This window comes from Rousettus aegyptiacus, unplaced genomic scaffold (assembly GCF_014176215.1).
Source record: "Rousettus aegyptiacus isolate mRouAeg1 unplaced genomic scaffold, mRouAeg1.p scaffold_m13_p_1, whole genome shotgun sequence".
Taxonomy (NCBI): domain Eukaryota; kingdom Metazoa; phylum Chordata; class Mammalia; order Chiroptera; family Pteropodidae; genus Rousettus; species Rousettus aegyptiacus.
Genome location: NW_023416284.1, coordinates 21285661 through 21303737, shown reverse-complemented (window position 1 = coordinate 21303737; position 18077 = coordinate 21285661). Strand labels below are relative to the sequence as shown.

Sequence of the window (18077 nt, the reverse complement as noted above, 5' to 3'; positions counted from 1 at the left end):
TCTAATATTACCACCTTCGTTTTCTTTTAGGGTTGTATTTATTGAGTTTACCTTTGCCAGTGGCTCTATTTTTAATATTTCTATGTCATTATTTTAAGTGTATCTCTTAGTACAACATATAATTGGATTTTTAAATTTTTCCTGAGAGTCTTTATTCTTTGACAAGAAAGTTTCATTCACTTACTTTTTTTTTTTTTTTTTTTTTGGTGATAACCAATATATTTGCTCTTTTGTATAATATTTAATACTGTTTTTAAGCTTTCTTAACTATCATTTCCTTTTCTCCATCTTCAAGTATAAGTCTTCTTAGCCTTTTCTGTGACTTTTATTCTATTAGTGGTTCAAGTTACTTCTTCAGAACACATTTTAAACTGTATTTCTCTGTCGACATCTTGTCTAGTTAGTCTTTTTCTTAGTTGGGTCTTACTGGCATTGGATCTTATAGAAATTCCTTAGTGTTTGTAGTATATTGGTGTCTGTCTCTTTCTCCTAGTTTCCAATATGAACATATATATTCTCTCTTTTTATATGCCCTAGGTTATTTTCATGAGAATTTAGGGGGTCAGGTTGAAGGGCAGCTTAACATGTTGTCTTGCCTTTCCATCTTGAACTGGAACTGGAATTTTCTCTTAAGATTTTTATTCTTTTTGATGCTGTTGTGAATAGAATTGTTTTAAGTTTAATTTTACTTTTAGATTATTCATTGCTAATACATAGAAATACAATCAATTTTTATATACTGATCATGTATCCGGTGACCTCGCTGAACTTATTATATTATTAATAGTTCTAATAATTTTTTTTAATATCTGTGAATAAAAACAGTTTTAGGTTTTGTTTTTATTTTCCCCAATCTAGTTGTCTTTGATTTAAAGAAACACTTTTTTTGGGGGTCTAATTGCGCTAAGTGGAACCTTCAGAACAATATTGAATAGAAGTGGTGAGAGTGGACATCCTTGCCTTGTTCTGATCTTAAAACATTCAGTCTTTCCCATTAAGTGTGACATTAGCTATAGGTGTTTGATAGATGCTCTTCAATGAAGATTTTCAAGCAGAAGTTTTTGACATGATCTGACTATAGTGTGGAAAATGCACTGGGGTGGCAGCCAGACCGGTGGTTACCAGCCTAGGCAAGAGATGATGGCGGCCTGAACTCGAACAATGAAGAGAGAAGATGGTGTGGCTTTGTATGATGCTATGGGAAAGTGTGGTCCCCAGAGTTAAGGGTGGATTTATAGGGACTGAAGAGTGGGAATAAGGAAAAGGAAGGAGTGGAGGATGACTCCGCGGTGTCTGGCTTGGCAGCATAGAAGCCTACAGTGAATTCTAGTCTCTAGTAAAATGTGTTCTTTTGGCATACCAGGGTATTTGCATTTTTCTGCACTTACATTATCCTTCATTCATCTAGCAGAATGGGTAGGTCACCGCCTCCCACAGTGTTTTCCTGGGAGACGGTAGGGTACAGTGGGGGCAGGCCTGGATTTATACCCAGCTCCGTTCGGCATTTATTTGTGCTGTGACCTGTGCAAGGTTTGGCTTCTCTGAGCCTCATCTATGAAAGGGAGGTGACACAGACTTGCCTTACAGCGTTCCTGTATGTGAGCCACCTGCTGCAGATCCCTTTGTGCTCTGTAAACATGATATGCATTTTCCCCTACCCTTCTGTTCTTAGGACCTAGGAACTCGAACTGTTCCAGGAGGCACTGGTGCCTGTCTTGACACATCGCCTGTGGCTCAACGATTAGACTTTTTAGATCAGACAACTGTAGATGTGGAGGACAGACACTGAAAAGGCATTGGGTTCAAGGGCAGTCATTCACTGTGGGTGGCATTACTGATCCCATGACAGCCCAACAGTGGGGCAGGGCCACCAAGAAGCCTAAGTGGGTCTCTGTCTGCTTGCATCACTCAGGGCTTTCTGTGTTCATTGCCTGCAACTTGACAGGCATATGTCTTGCAATTCTGTTCTCTGTCCATTTGTAATGCATTTATCTTTCTTCCCCTTACGTCTAACATTGACCTTTTTTACTTTATTTATATATGCGTTCCAGCAAAAGGGGGAACAGTCACTTCCCCACCCCAGTGCCCAATTGCCTTTGACTCATCTTTCTCCAGCTGCTTGCTCGTGGGTTGTGTTGTGATCGACAAGCTACCCTCCTGGTTAGATTAAAAGCTTCTTGAGGCGGAGAGTCAAGCCTTCCACTGCATGTCGCTGCGGCAGAACCACGCAGTGAAATAAACATCTCGTAGGTGGATGGCATGAGTTCGAGTTTCAGCTCCCCCCTAGCCACTTGGCAAGCCACTTCCACTCTTATTCTCAGTATCCTCATCTATGAAATGGGTATATCAATCTCTACCTCAGATATTGGTTGGTGAGGATTAAATTAAATAATGTGTGTACACTGCTTTGAACTGTGATGAGGTGTAAACAAAAGGAGTACTTGTATACTTCTGGAAAAAATAGAAAACAGTAAACACACACACACACACACACACACACACACACACACCCCTCAATAAATGTATGTCATGAGGTAGAGCAGTGTTTCTCAACTGAAAGTGATTCTGAGCCTCTGGGGCCATTCGACAGTATCTGGAAACATTTTTTGGCTGTCACAACTGGAGAGCAACTTGGCATCTCGTGGGTTTGAAGACAGGGAGCTGCTAAACTTCCTCCCTACCGTACGCATCCCTCACCCCTCACCCCCAAGTACAAATGCCAGTAGTGCCAAGGTTAAGAGATCCCAGGGTAGGTGTTTGTGGAGTGAAGGCCTCTAGCATCAGACGTAAACACGTTCCAATTCTATTTTAGCGATCTTGGACAAAAGAGCCAATTCGACTGAGCCTCAGTTTCCTCCTCTGCAAAATGGAGAACTCGTAGTGATGCTAAGCTGCACCTGGCGTCATTCGTGAAGAGGTGCCAACGGGCACACTGCGCACAGCTTGTTCTATATGCAGATGCCATTCATCTCCCAATGACTCCCTTTCTCCACCAGGAGTTCATAGCCATCTTCTTGAAAGCATCTCACATTTCATCTAGAGCTATTCACAAGCAGCAACATCCCAGGGTGCCAGAAGGCAGCGTCTGGCTGCTTGAAATTAAATTTACAATAGAAGCTGATCAGATTCTTCTCATAATGGATCAGGGTGGAAAATGGGAGTAGGAGCTGGTCCTGAAGGCTGGGGAGACCGTAGGAGTTTGGAAATTAGCAAGGAAAGAACAAAGAGCCTTCTAGAGAATGCAGTGTCAGCCCTGCCTGGATGAATTACTGAAACAGTCCCCACATCTCTGCTTTCACACAATTAGATGGCCTTTCCATGCTGGCAGACGTCCGATTGCATTGCAGTTTAATGTGGAATGAAGTTTTCTAATGGAGCCCAAGCGAATGTAATCTATGGAGACATTGCTAATAAACTGCATCACTGTATATTGGAGGGTTTATAGGGCGCTGGTGATGACTGCACCAGTTAAGCACAGCTAAGCATCTCTTCATTTAGACATTTGAGCTCAAGTTATGGGAAGCACTACAACTCGTTCCCTCAATTACTGGCAATATACATTCTGTCATCAGCCTAAGGTGGAATGCAGTTAGTCATTTGGAGCTGGTTGCAGATTTCACTCAACTGGCGTTAGACACCTGTTTGGAAGTTATAAAAAAATCTACCAATTTGCCAGATTTACTGTCTTCTTATGATTATGTATCACAGCAAAGACCCCTAAAAGACCTGCCTGTTGGATTCCTTCAAAAGTGTGCCTCGTATATCAATAGGGTTGTCCTTGGGGGGGTCTTCTGCCCAGAGTGCCTTGAAAGTGTGCTCTTGTGAGCAGGAGGTAGCTAGAAGGACCCACTGAGATGAGGGAGCATTCCTTGTTTGGGATTGAAGCAGAGAGGATGCTGGGAAGGAGAAAGAAGAGACGATGACACCTGTAATAGGCCAGACACCATGTCAGACATGTTCATTCATTCATTGTCATTTTTATTCAGCATTTATCGAAAGCCTCCCAGGAACACCAAGTGTTAGAGATGCAACCGTTAACAAGACAGCCGCTGCTTTCAGGGAACTTATGGTCTCTTTAGGGACACAGATAAAGGAGCAGGCAAAAATAGTCCGTGATGCTACGACTGGGGAACGTGATTGAGTCTTGGGGAGATCAGTGAGCATTCCCATCTGCGACCCTGAGATGCCCTCCTTCCATCTGCCCCTGCGTTTGGTCATTGCTTACTGATTCTTCATATCACAATTCACTTGTTGTTTCCTTACCCAGGGAACCCTCTGACATACCCCCACTTCTCGACTTAGTCAAACCCTCCCGTGATGATACCCCCTCAGGTACCCTGTATCCACCGTTCATGGTTTTATGTGTCTGTGTGTGGTGCGTGTGTGTGTGTGCGTATGATAATTTGACTTATGCTTATCTCCCACTAAACTGTAAGCACCTTGACTCCAAGGACTATTTCTGTTTTACTCTTCATCGAATCTCCAGGGCCTGGAGGTGCTCAACAAATATTTACGGAGTGAGTGAATAAATGCTCTCTGGAAGAAGGGACCCCTGATAGGGCATGGCAGGAAGATGCAAGAGTGTCTCACACTGGGAGAATAGTATGTGCACGGGTCCAGGCAAAACCGAGGGAAAGGCGAGGCGCAGAACGGCAGTGGGGTCCTTGCTGTGGTGTATAGTGGGGAGGTAGGGGTGTGTCTGGGCCAATCTCCAGGGGCCCTATATGCCAAGCTGGGAAAGCTTGTGATGTGAGAGGGAAGTGGAGACACACTGAAAGGTCTTAACTAGACATTGAACTTGTTATCTGATAATTCACTCGCATGAGATGGGTAGTATTGATTTTCTTTGTAGAGGTTAAGTGAGCACCTGAGGTCTCTGAGCTGCTAAGTGGCTAACGGAGGAGTGGCCCATGGGTTTCCCAGACCCAGACCCCGGCTTTCTTGGCCACATTAGGAAGCCATCTCACTGCCTGGGACTCATTTACATTCATTTCATTTCCTTTTAAAAAATTTATTCCATTTTCCTTGTTAAGCAGTGTCTCTAAGATGGCAAAAGTAACAGGAACGCACCACTTTTTAAAAAGTCGAGCAATGCAGCAGTATGTGGAGTAGAAAAATGTGCCTCCTTGTCCCAGCCCTGTTCCCTGGAGGTAACCACTGTTAACAGTTTGGTGTGTGTCCAATTTCTTTTTAACTACAGATTCATTAAACTGCCCATGAGGCTTATTGGGACATTCATCAGCCCTTTAAAAATTGTTCTGATGAATTAAGTGTAAACTAATTAGAAACATGGATTCAATTACCCTCGAAACACACAAGGGTTTAATAATTAATAGGAAGAGGGCTTGAGGCCAAAGGCATTATGGATTTTATCAAACCCCTAATATCTGAAGAGTAAATATGTTGGATTCATCCTGAATGCTGGCAGATTTGCCATTTGGAGGTAGACCTGTTGGTAGGAGCTTTGTAGTTAAACGGGAAAGTTGTCTGTGCTTAATAAGGAGTCAGCTAAAGAGTGGGGAGGATGAAGCCTGCTGGACCAGCCTGCTTGGGACAGGGCAGCATCCTGTCTTTCGGGGTTACCGCTGTCAGCTTTACATGATCTTTCATCAAGCAAGCTCTGGGGGATCCACTGAGGTCCCCAGTGAGATCATTGACTCCTACTGTGGGCCCATAGCATCTAGGGAACAATACTGGGCCAAGAAATACTGCAAGGTTTGGGGGACACTGTTCTGTTTAATCTCCTTGAACTGTGAGCTATGATGACTCAGATGAACTTAGAGGAGGGTTGGGGGATTGGAATAAATATTTACCCTTTGTGCACCAGGGACTTTGTGGATTATATTATTTAATCTTCACAGTTTTCTGGGAGGTAAGAATTATTACCACCATTTTTATTGCTAAGAAAACTGAGTCTCCAAGAAGCTACCTGCCTTGGGGCTGCAGTATTCAAACCCCCGGATCTGCTTGACACCCAAGTTCACATAAATTTAAACAACCACATTCGGGCTGAAGGAGATTGTGGAAGGGGAGGAAGCAGGGTCTGTTCAGCTTGGGGCTCGGGAAAGCAACTGCTGTGACTCAGGGGGCAGCCATGTGCTCCACCGCCTAATGCCAAAGGGTGGGTGTGGGCAGGCGTGGTGGGGGGAGGGGTTGGCAGCCAGTGATATACAAGGCCAGGTGGGCAGCAGTGTCGGGGTTCTGAGCAATCTCTCCATTCACAGCAAGACCCTGTGGTTCAAGGTCAAAGTCAGTTTTTGTAACAAAGCCTCACCTTACTTGTTTGCCATGTCTGCTAGTTAACAGCAGCCAAAATTTAAGGCCCTGTGGAGCTTATCTTGGGCCAAAAGGCTGTGCTGCTTACACCCTTCTCCTTGATGAGTCCTGCCTACAGTGTCACCAGGTGCTGGTCAAAGATGTGACGTTTCCCCAGAATAGAGTTGGCCATCCCTTGACTCTCATCTGCCCCTTTGTTGTAAGTGGTGGACAACAGGGCTGAGATAAGAAAGTGTCCCTTTCTTTATGTTAAAACCTTATTCCCTGAATATTTGGGGTAGTAGAAAGCTCTGTGCAAGAGGCTCTGGTTACCTGGGGATTTTGCCCTCAGGGTACAGACAGGGTTGCACATAGAATTCTAGACTTTACTTTGTTTCTTTGCTAGCAGAAATGGCGCCCAAATAACACCTTCCAAGTATTGAGCTCCTCGTTCCCTTAGAATTAAAGTAAATAAAAAAGAAAACCAGTTCTCAGCTCTTAAGTGGACAAAGGGCCAAGTTATTGTTTCCTTAGCTGGGTCTGAGCTGCCACAAGATGTGGTGCCCAGAGCCAGGCATGGGACAAGGAGGCCTGGGCTCTGTCCCAGCCTGGCCACTGATTTGCTTGTGACCTTCACCAAGTCCTTTCCCTCTGGGGACCAGCTGCATTCTCCTGGCTCACAAATTGAGGACTTAAGTGTAGGGGAACTTCAAAGCTTCTTCCAGCTCTGAGATCGTGTGATTGAGTGGTGCTGGAGGTATATGTAGAAGGGCCATAAAACACTCATGATCTTCTCAGATTATTTCTGCCCAAAGCAAGTCCTGCTCTTGGCTGTTTCAGCAATTCCCCCATTTGTCTTCGGCATCAGGGTTTATTTTCCAGTGCCCCGTTAAGCAGCGTGGTGGAGAAAGCTAACTGTCTGCCATCATTCTTGCTCCTCTTCCACAGTGTAGAGGTGTCCGTGGGAGGCAGCTGCCCAGCTAGGATGATATTTCCCAGAACCCCTAGCGTCTGGGTGGGGCCATGTAGCTTAGTGGTCAGTAGAAAGTAGAAGTAGTGTATACCCTTCCCAGGCCTGGTCTCGAAACGCTCCACTACGATCTTCTATTCTCTTTCCTTGGAGACAGGAGAGATAAGAAGCCTGGATGCCTGGATAACTTTCTGAAGTAGAACCTGCCCCCTCCTCCAATTGCTGCTGATTGGCTGGATTTTACATTAGTGGAATGTAAATTTGTACACAGACTTCTGAAGTCCAGGGTTTATCTGTCACTGTAGCTCTTGGCTCCTTAGCCATTCAGCCATTGCAAGCTCCGAGTCTTGGTAGGTTTTAAGTCTTGGTACTTAGAACTAGAGGTCTGTGAGCATTCCAGATAGCAGAGTCCGTTAGCTTTCCAGAACTGACACTTGGTCTTGTGTGCGTTTGGGGAGATGAAGCTCCTAGATGGTCTGATAATTGTGCCTAAAATTTAAGCTATTGACTCATAGGTGCAGTATATCTCAAAGCAATTTTTTGTGCTTCTGACTTTTGGTGGATCCTTCTTGGGACCAAAATGTGGTTCTGGTTGTAGTCCTGACCCCCATTCCATCCCCTGCAGCCCCGGCTGAGCACACGGTGTGTTGTGGTGGTTAGCAGTGAAGCTTTGGAGCCAGCCTGCATGAGTTCAAGTCTTTGTTTTGCCTCTTATTGGCTGTGTGACTTTGGGGAAGCGCTTCTCTCTAAGTCTCAGTTTCTACATCACAAAGTTGGGACTACAGCAGTATCTACCTTGTGGGGAAGTTGTGAAGATTCACTACTCAACTAGGAATAAGGTATGTGAAGATGCTGGACATGTGGGAAGCACTCAGTAAATGTTACTTGTTTGATCATTATTGTCCTATCCAAAACTCACCTCTCCCAACTGCCTCCACTGCCACCAGTCAGGGGCAAGCCACCGCCATCTCTTGCCTCAATGATCACAACAGCCTCCTACCTGGTCTCCCTGCTCTGGCCTTTGTCACCTTCGCTCGATCCTTATTACCAGAGCTAGAGGGATCTTTTACTTTTTCACTTTTAAAAGAATAAACATAATTAAAATAAATAGAAATAGTTTTAGATTTATGGAGAGTTCCTGTACATCCCTTACCCAGAGTCCCCTATTATTAACATCTTACATTTGTATGGTACATTTGTCACAATTAATGAACCAGTGTTGATATGTCGTTATTAACTAAAGGCCATGTTTTATTCCGATGGCCTTAGTTTATACGTAACATCCTTTTTCTGTGCTAAGATCCCATCCAGGGTACATTACATTCAGTTGTCACGTCTCCTTGGGCTTCTTTCGACTGTGACAGTTTTTCAGACTTTTCTCATTTTTGATGACTGGCAGTTTTGAGGGGCACTAGTCAGGTATTTTATGTAATGTCCTTCTGTTGGGATTTGTCTGATGTTTTCCTCGCCATTGTACTGGAGTAATGTGTTTTTGGAAGGAAGGCCACGTTTCCACCACATCGTATCAAAGCGTTCATACTGTCGACATGACTTAATCCCCGGTGAGGTTGACCTTGGTCACCTGGCCGAGGTCGCGTCTGTCAGACTTCTCTACTGTAAAGCTGCTCCCCCCTCCATGTGTCCTCTTTGGAAGAAAGTCACTGTGTGCAGCCCACACCTGTAAGTAGAGTCTCGCTTCTCCTCAAGGGCAGAGTATCCACATAAATTATTTGGAATTCTTCTTCAGGAGAGATCTGTTTTCCTCTACTTAATGATTAATTTATATCAGTGTGGATTCCTGGCTATTTATTTTATACTTTGGGTTATAATCCAATATTGGTTTATTTATCGTGTCGCTCGGATTGTTCCAGCTTTAGCCTTTGGGAACTCTCGTGGTTGGCTCCTGTTTCCGTTGACATTTCCCTGCCATCGTCAGCTTTTGTTGTTATTATTGCTGTTTCTCTTTGGAAATATGAGCTTTGGTTCCTTTTGTTGGAAAATGGCTGTAACAGGATGGCCAAGGAAGCTGTCACTAAGCAAGTGATTTTTGGAGTAAAAATCTGAAACGAGGTGAGTTTGGTGTCTCCGCCTGTCTTCGGGTGGCTCCACGGTGCCTGCTGTGTAGGGCTGTGTGTCTTACATGTGTTTCTTATCTCGGAGTCCAGCAGGTTTTATTAAGAAAATTTAAGGGAGAGGAAACGTGTTCATTGGTAACGTCAGGTGACATGACAGACACTCGGGCTCGCATATGGCACCTGTCCCCCAGGAGCTGTGCTGACTGGGGTTCTCAAGGGAACATGGTGAAGGCGGCGAAGATGTGCAGACTAGTGTGGCTGATGAAGCCATAGAAGTGATTTCTGCTGGCATGATGCCCCTGAGCATCTTGGAGGCTGGCAATCTGGTGTCTGCAATCCTGCCCAGAGGAGAAAATGTTTTCACAAGGTTTATATGGGTGAGCTTCTCTGCACCTGGCAAGGGCTTTCACTGTGCCCTCCTGATTCACTCCTCCCCGTCACCACTGCCGCTTTGATTCCTTAATAAGCAATGGTGGCTCCATCAAGCAGCCTTTTTAAGGAAGGAAGCTTTATATATTTGGCTTCACCTTCCTAACTTGACTATTTTGTCCCAAAGGGCTCTCCGCTAGTGATCTGGGGGCTTTCTGATGACCTGGCCAATCTGTAGGGACACATCCAGCCTCTTTCTTCTCCAGCATTCTTCAGTCACACATCACAGACAAGGTAGATCTTAGACTTATATAAACTCTGCTCCCCAAAGGGGGAAGGTGACAGATCCCAGCTCCAAGAGTCCAGCTGTATCTCAATTATAAGAGAACTTCATCACAATTCATAGCTAAATTCAGAAAGTGGGAAATCTGTCAAGGCCCTTGGTAGGTGGGAAGAAGGTAAGAGGAAGGCGAGGAGTTCTCACAGACCAGGGTGGGTTTGGATATATGCCACCAGCTGCGAGATGTCACCCTTTAAGTGCCCAACATTGCTCCTCCTGATTCTGTTTGATTGTTTAAGCTTCCCAGACACGCTGCGTGATTTACTTCTCTCATGAATCCAGTAAGTGCCTTATTTTGTCCCATTCTGCAGAGGAGAAGCCGAGGTTCAGAATGGGGAATAAGCACCAAGCAAATAAGAGGTGGCCAAGTTCTCAGTGTTATACCCCTGCTCCAAACAGTGCTGTCCAGCCACATGGGATGCCAATCTGGCAATGAATGGGGGAGGGCAGGCAGCCCGAACAAGGAACCGCGGGTCCTAAAGGGTGTCCCTGGATGAGAGGGAACCTACTAGAGATGTGATTCCTCTTCCACAGCAACACACCCCTGCCCCCCGTATTGGAATTTACCTGAACTTGAACAAAAAGGAAAGGAGACTGGACTGTCTCCGCTCTGGTGTGCTCTTCCTCCAATGTAAGCTGGGCGAAGACCTCAACATGGCTGATTATTTACAGAACCCCGAAGGAGTAGGTTCCTTCTATTTTGGAGTATGTAGAAGAGTAAAGATTTTCTTTAATTAGATAGTGCCGGATAGATTTAATTAAAGCTTCAAACCTGCAATTTTCTTTGTTTGATTGATCAGTCGGTGCTGATTGCCTGGAGTAATTATGAAGTGGGGGGAGATGGTGTTTTCAAAGTCTGGTGGCGGTAAGAAGCAGATTGAATCACCTCCTGGATACTTGGTTGTCATAGTGGATTCTGAAAAGGTTTAAATTGCACAAATGTTTGTTAGCTGGGCAAATGAAAAATGAGGTGTCTAAATTACACATTTGTCTCAGTCGAGGTCGTGGCCGATGTGCTTCTGTGGGGACGTTCCCTCTTCCTTCCTTTCTCCAAATGTGACCACGCCCCTGAGGCCAGGCTGTATTCTGTCGTTTTTTGTCTTTCTTTTGTGAAATAATCGAAGCATGTTGTTGGGAGTATCTCTTAATGGCCTTTTTAAATTGCTAGAGCCCTTGGGTGGTCAGGAGAGAAAAGGAACCTCTCATAAGCACAACACGAGTTTAGGGAACTCAGGAGGAGTTTTTCTTTTCCTTTTTTAATAATTTTTAAAAAATTTTTCACGTAACAGATGACACACAACATTATGTTAGTTTCGGATGTACAACATAATGTTTAGACATGTATATAACTTATGAGATGATTCCCCTGGTCAGTTTAGTACCTGTCCGACATCTCACATAGTTATTACAGTATCACTGACTAAATCCCCTGTGCTGTGCTTTCCATCCCCGTGACTATTTTTATAACTGGCTGTTTGTTCTTGATCCCTTCGTTCTCCCAACACCACGTGGTACAAGGCAGGTATCAACAAATAGTCTTCCAGCGGAGGAATAAGTGAGTGAATACGTTCTCCATTTAGATCCCCTCAAAAGCGGGTGACACCAGTTTAGGATAGTAGAGGTGGCTCCACTCATGAAACCCTGAAGGGACTTGATCCCCATGCCCATTGGACATAGTATGAACCGTGTGACAGAATCTGCCATTTAAAAACATTAGAAACTAGTCTCTTTTCTTCTGAACTGGTCAAACCATCCCAGGAGACTGGGGTAATTTCTCGGTTTTACACTGGAGGGAGATAACTACAGATAATCATCCAGACTGTCGCAGCAGAGCACAATGTTGGCGTTAAAAACACAAAGCGGGCTACAGAATTGCCTGTGCATTAGGTATATCACTACGTGAGAACATGTACTCAGGTGAAAAGGACTGGCGGGAAACTCAGCAGCATGCTAATAATCTAGGTTTTAGGATGGCTTGATTATAAGTGATATTTTTATTTTTTTTATTAAAAAATGTTTTGCCCCATCGTCATGTTATTTTTACAAGAAGAATGCATTTTTCAATGAATACAATGTTAAATCTAAAGGAAAAGGAGAAAGCTTAAATATATTTCTCTCCACCCATACCCTCAGAGGGACATTGGCACACCGAAGTGCATCCAAAGGAGAATGACTAGGATGGAGCGGGATTTAAAAAATTTTTATTTTATTAGATTTATTGGCGTGACATTGGTTAATAAAATTATATAGGTGTCAAGTGTACCGTTTAATAGTACGTCACGTGTATATTGCGTTGTGCGTTCGCCACCCAAAGTTAAATTTCCTTCCGTCACCATGTACTCGACCCCCCACACGAAGAGGGATTCATTTAGTGTATGTCGCATGATGGAAGCTGAAGGACTTTGGGGCTTATTGGGGGAAGGGGACCCGTAGGGGATATGGCTGTTGTCAAAGGCCTGGGGAAAGGACTCAAAAGCTGACATCAGATGGCGGCACTCAGGTCGTGAAGAGGACGTGACAGGGGAGCAAATTTCAAGCCACTGCGAACACTTGTATCTGTACAGTGGGGTGGGGGGTCCCTCCCTCAGGAGGCACTGAACTTACTGCTTCTGGAAGAATCAGTGCGGAAGTTTGGAACTGCTAGGGCTTGGCCCTCTCTGGGCCACAGACACCCCACCTGTATGGTGGGGCCTCTTCTCTATAGATCAGTGATTTATTTATTTATTTTTAATTTTTGTTAGGGTTCATCGGTTAATGAAATATAATGAGTTTCAAATGTACAATTCAACAGTCAGTCATACATATATCGCATTGCGCGTTCATCTCCCCTAGTTAGATTTCTTTCTGTCATCACATATTTGACTCCTTTTACCCCATCTACCTCTCCCTTCCCCCACTTTCCTCTGGTCACCATTAAAATATGGAAATCTTACGACTTCGTGTGTCATCCTTGTATAGGGGCCATGCTCGTCTTCTCTGTATCATTCCAATTTTTAGTACATGTGCTGCTGAAGCAAGCACACTTTATTTTATTTTTTAATTTTTTTTTTTTTTTGGAAATTTTAAACCACATCGAAGAAGGAAGTGTTCGTTTTATGTGGATCGCAGGTGCCTCCAGGGTTTCAGAACATTGACAGTAGTCTAGATGGATGCTTTGCAAACATTAATGGGCATGTACATCCCCTGAGGATTTTGTGAAAGTGACAGCTTGGATTCCACAGGTCTGGGCGGGGCCTAACATTCTGCAGTGGCTGTGAGCTCCCAGGTGACCTCAGTGCCGCCAGTTCATGGTCTCCTCAAGAGGGCATCCCAAGCCCTTCCCGCAGCTCCTGGGGCCCTGACTCCCTGAGTTGGCAGAATACTGGTTGCTTATGTATAAGTCCTTGGTCCATTCTTTATAGGGTCTGTTAAATGGAGAAGAACCAAGTAAGAATGAAGACCCAGGCATGAATGAATCCAGGCATGACTTAAGAACTGTGTGTTTTTGTAGAAATGGAACTAGGCATTTATTGTTCAGATTTACATCTTCTGCACGTGTTTATCTCCATGCCTAGGACTATTGATCATGCACAAATAATGTTCTGTTGTCTTAATCCTACTTTTATGGCCAATGATGTGTCTTTCATTCTCATCAGGCATATATTTGAGTAAACATATATTTCTCAATGTTTTCCCTCTAATCGCCACCCAGGGCTGTGAGTGAGTCATTGAAGGAAATTGTGTGTGAGGAAGGAAGATCATTTCTGGAGTCCATCTCCTAATGCAGCCTTCTGTGCTGCCCACTCCGGGCCTGCTGGGGAGAGCTTGTTATCCCTGAATGTGGCTGCATTGCTGGCCTAGGGAGCCAGCACGACTTTCTCCATGAATCTACACGGGCATGATGGGCCTGCCAATACCATTGATTGCCACCCCCTCAGAGCAAAGTCGTTTTGCTCATTTCCAGGAATTTGTTATATTTCTAATTTGATTGAGTATCACTCTCCACCGCTCCACTCCTCCCTAGCTGCAGACAGTGCTGTTCCTCAGATTCCACACTCACCCTGCCCCAGGCTGACTGTGCAGAGGTCCTGTCCTTAGCAGAGGGTGGCTCAGGGCTTAGTATCCTGGGCTGGGGATCTGGATGCCCAGACACTTAGGCACCTGCTGTGCTCAGGCATGCCCTGCCCACTGGCTGGTCCTTCCCCTGCTGGGCCCCGGCCTCCCTAGGCCAGGCCTGGACTCCACTTGACTCTCACTTGCCTCGTTTTCCCAGCAGCTGCCTCTGCTCCTGACTCCCAGGGCCCTACTAACCTTTAGGCCTTGAGCATCCAGCTTTACCCTGCCAGGCTGGATGCTGAACCCCAAACTTTCATTCTTCTCCCTCTCTTTCATCTTCTGCCCCTTTCCTCTGCTGGCTTAGAGAGTATTTCATGATGCCAGGGAGCAGGGAATGCTGAGGGAGAGGGAATTCCAAGGCAGAGCAGGAAACAGGAGGGAATGAGCATGGAGGAGGGTGGGACGAATCAAAGGCAGGATTTGGAACAGTGGTTCCCGATAATAAATTTTAACACACAATTTCATATATCTATATCATATGTATATACGATATATACATATATATGTCATGTAGATATATATACACATAATTATTTGAGAGAGAGAGCGAGTGTGGTGTAAACACATACATATCACGTACACGTACCTGGCATTCTCCTAACGCACATGGATATGCATCATTGTCATTTAGTGCTCTCAATAGCCCTGCAAGGTGGGTGTTATTATTTCCCTCATGTTACGGATGGAAACTGAAGTGAGGATTAGTGAAGCGACTGTCAAGGTCACACAGATAATAAGATGCAGAGGCAGGATTTGGATCCAGGTGGTCAGACTTCAGAATTCATAGTCTTAACTGCTGCATAGTGTTGTTTCAAGCTCTTGACTTTGGCGACATGAGGGTTACGGCCCCCTCTGAACATCCGAAGGTCACCATAGACTCTTCCCTGCAAAGATACACACAGTCATTTTCAAATGTATGTTTAATTTGGAGATACATAAGCCGCTTGGGACCCATCTTTGAGCCCCAGGCTCAGAACACCTGCTTTGGGGGCTGTGCACATGGATGGCATTAGTAAAAGCAGCAGCTTACACTTTGTGGAGCATTTGCTGTGTTCTGGGCACAGTGCAGAAGGCTCTCTGTGAATTATCTCATTTATTCCTCACAATTCCATGAGATAGATGCTATCCACCCTATTGTACAGATACAAAAACCGAGATTTAGTGTGGTAAAGTCACTGTCCCAAGCTCGAGCAGCTAGTAAGCCCCAGAGATGAACTTAAACCCAGGTCTACAGACTCCGAAGCCAGTGCCCTGTACGCTCTGCAGTGGCCCTGCAGAGGGTGGGTGGTCCCTTGTACCTGGGCCTAGGGCCTACGTAACCCAAAGGAGAAAAGCAAAGATGCGGGGGTGGTTTTGGCTTCTCATGGATGCTCTTTGGACATTTTTCCCTCAGCCCAGGCCTGCTGGAGTCTGCTGTTTTATCATGGGGTCTGTGCACATCCAGCAGAGAGCCCCATCTCTGAGAGCAGGAATATAGTCAGGGGCAGGTGGGAGGGGGAGGCACTTTCAGAGGAAAAAGAATGTCAGGCAGGAGGGGGTGAGAACCCATAAGAAAGGGGAAGGTTTCAGGAAGTGTCTTCTTGCAGAGTAGGGTGTGGGCATTGGTTTCTACAGCCAGTTTTGTCTCTTTGCTTCTCCAGGGACTGTCACCTTTGTGGTCACAGAACAGGGCCTTGGAGACCTACAGAAGCAAGGGGGAGACTGGGGGCCATAGAGCAGGACAGGCCACAGCAGTGCCAGGTCCAGACACAGATGAGGAAGTGGAGGCACACGGAGATTTAATGGCCAGCAAGTGGCGGTGCAGGGCCCCTGACCCCGATCTTAGTGGTGAGATGGGCAGAAGCGACGAGCGGTGGCCCTCGGTGCCAAGGGGAAGCCAGGACATTGTCTTTCACTGTGAGAGAGCCTTGATGGGTGTCTGGGTAACCTAAGGACAGGTCAAGGTCGGAGGCTACCTTCAAGGCCGCTCCCATGCGAAGATGCACGGAGCCTGGGGCACTGTTGGGCAGGCTTTCTTATCATGGCACTACTGATATTTGGGGCTGGGTTGGAGGCTGTCCTTCATGTTATAGGATATATCAACCCTGACCCAGTAGCACCCTTTCCCCCACTGCAGAAGCCATAAAAAAGTCTTCGGACATTGCCAAATGTCCCTGGACAGGGAGGCGAGATTGCCCCTGGCTGAGGACCAGTGACGTAGGGTCAGCAAATGAATGCTTCCCTTCTGTCCCCAGGTTTCTTTCATACCTAAAGGTCACGGTTTCCTGTGCCATTAGCTGCCTCCAGTTGCAGCAAAAAGATGGCTTTTCCAGCCCATGGGGATACAGGTGGGTGGGGACTTTGTACATTTCAGCTTCCAGAATCAGAATTCTTTTCAGAATCAGGGGTGCAGGTGGGGTGGGGTCACAAAGGTGAGGCCTGGTCAAGATGGGGACTGGACAGTGGCTGCTTTCCAAGCCTTCATGGCCTTTTTATCCTGTTCCATTAACAAGATACATGGCACTTCTTTTCCTCTATTCCCGCAAAGAATCAATTGAAAAGATCAAAAATGTGGCATCTGGAGAGTTTAAAATTAGATTCTTACAAAATACAAAGTGGAAGAGAGAGGAAAATAATAGAAACAGGGAGCCCCATGACTTGCACAAAACCTACATTTGTGGCCTGGGAGAAAGTGGTGTGGCTCCCGGCTGGGAAGGAATTCCAGGATGCCTGCCGGGGGCGGGGTGCACTGGGAGCCGGGAGAGGCGCCGCCCTCCAGGACTCCCCCAGGCTGGTACTCTGCTCCTCCGCCTCCAGCGCCTCCCCATCCCCAGCCTCCTAGTCCTCCTTTCCTTCCTTCGATACATATGCTTTCATTGTATCAACGTAGTCTAATTATAGAAAACTTGGAAAAGCAGACTATTATAAAGCAGAATTCTAAAAAATCAGCTGTAATGTTGCCACTCGAGAAGAAGCACCGATAAGACACCCCCACACAATTATACATTGAGTTTACTAAAATTGGATCATACCGTATATCCTGTTTTATAACTGTGTTCTTTTCCCCTCACTTAATTCGTTCTAGACCAGTGGAGGAATCCAGCCTTTCTGAGGTGCCCCCGCCCCTCATCCTTTCAGTCATGATAAGCCGCGTGGCTGTCCAGGGCCCTCAGTGTTGCAGAGGCAGACGGGGATGAGGGCAAGAGCACCCCGCTCCCCACATACACGGCCAAGCCCCGACTCCCCTTGAGTGCTCACAGGCCATAAAGGGATGCAAGACTACAGATGGCCTGAGAGTTGTCACAAGGCAGTGTCTTATCTGTGATGACTTCCTGGAAGGACCCAAGCTGGGCTTTGGAGAATCGATCAGATTTGGCTGGAAGGAGGGACCAGGGAGGGAATCGCAGGGAGGGGTACAGTGTGAACCATGGCTGGGAGTCGGGGCCACCCAGGTGCGTTGAGGGATGTTGAGAAGTGAGATTTGGTGCTCACACGGAACACTCGGTCCTGCCGACCACACTGAGGATGAAGAGTTATTGGAAAGATGGGTTTAAGGCCAGCACCTGGGGGGATCGGATTGTCCTAGAGACACTGGAGAGCCATGGAAAGCCTCCATCGGGGCAGTGGTGTGGAGCTGGTCAGTGTGGGCTGGAGAGGAAAGGCCTTGATTCAGTCCCAGGTAACTCCCGCTCTCTGCTTCCCGGGTCCCTGGCGCTGCAGACGTGGCCTGGGCAGCGCCATTACAGAGTCTTGCACTGGCAACCTTGGCCCTCCTTGTGGCCTGGGCCACCCTGGTTCCTCCATCCCACATCCGGGATCGCACACCTTTGCTGGCCTCTGCCCACTTCCTCCGGTCTCCTGACGTCATCCACCCTTCTCCTCTGTGGACACATGGAGGGCCAGCTCCGTTGTGTGCGGCCTGTGTGCAGCTGGGTGCAGTCACGTGGGGCTCTGTGCTGGGAAGGAGCCTACACTTGGTTTAGTATTCTGCCAT

The 18077-nt window shown here is 46.3% G+C and overlaps 1 protein-coding gene and 1 non-coding gene across 6 annotated transcripts in view; one reads left to right on the top strand and one right to left on the bottom strand.

Annotated features, from left to right (window-relative positions):
• The window catches only part of CSMD2 (CUB and Sushi multiple domains 2), a 544176-nt gene that overhangs the window by 63761 nt on the left and 462338 nt on the right, over window positions 1–18077 (top strand). The window lies entirely within an intron of this gene.
• LOC118606418 lies at window positions 12923–13030 on the bottom strand. Its single transcript, XR_004952374.1, has one exon. It is a non-coding gene; the product is annotated as a U6 spliceosomal RNA (small nuclear RNA).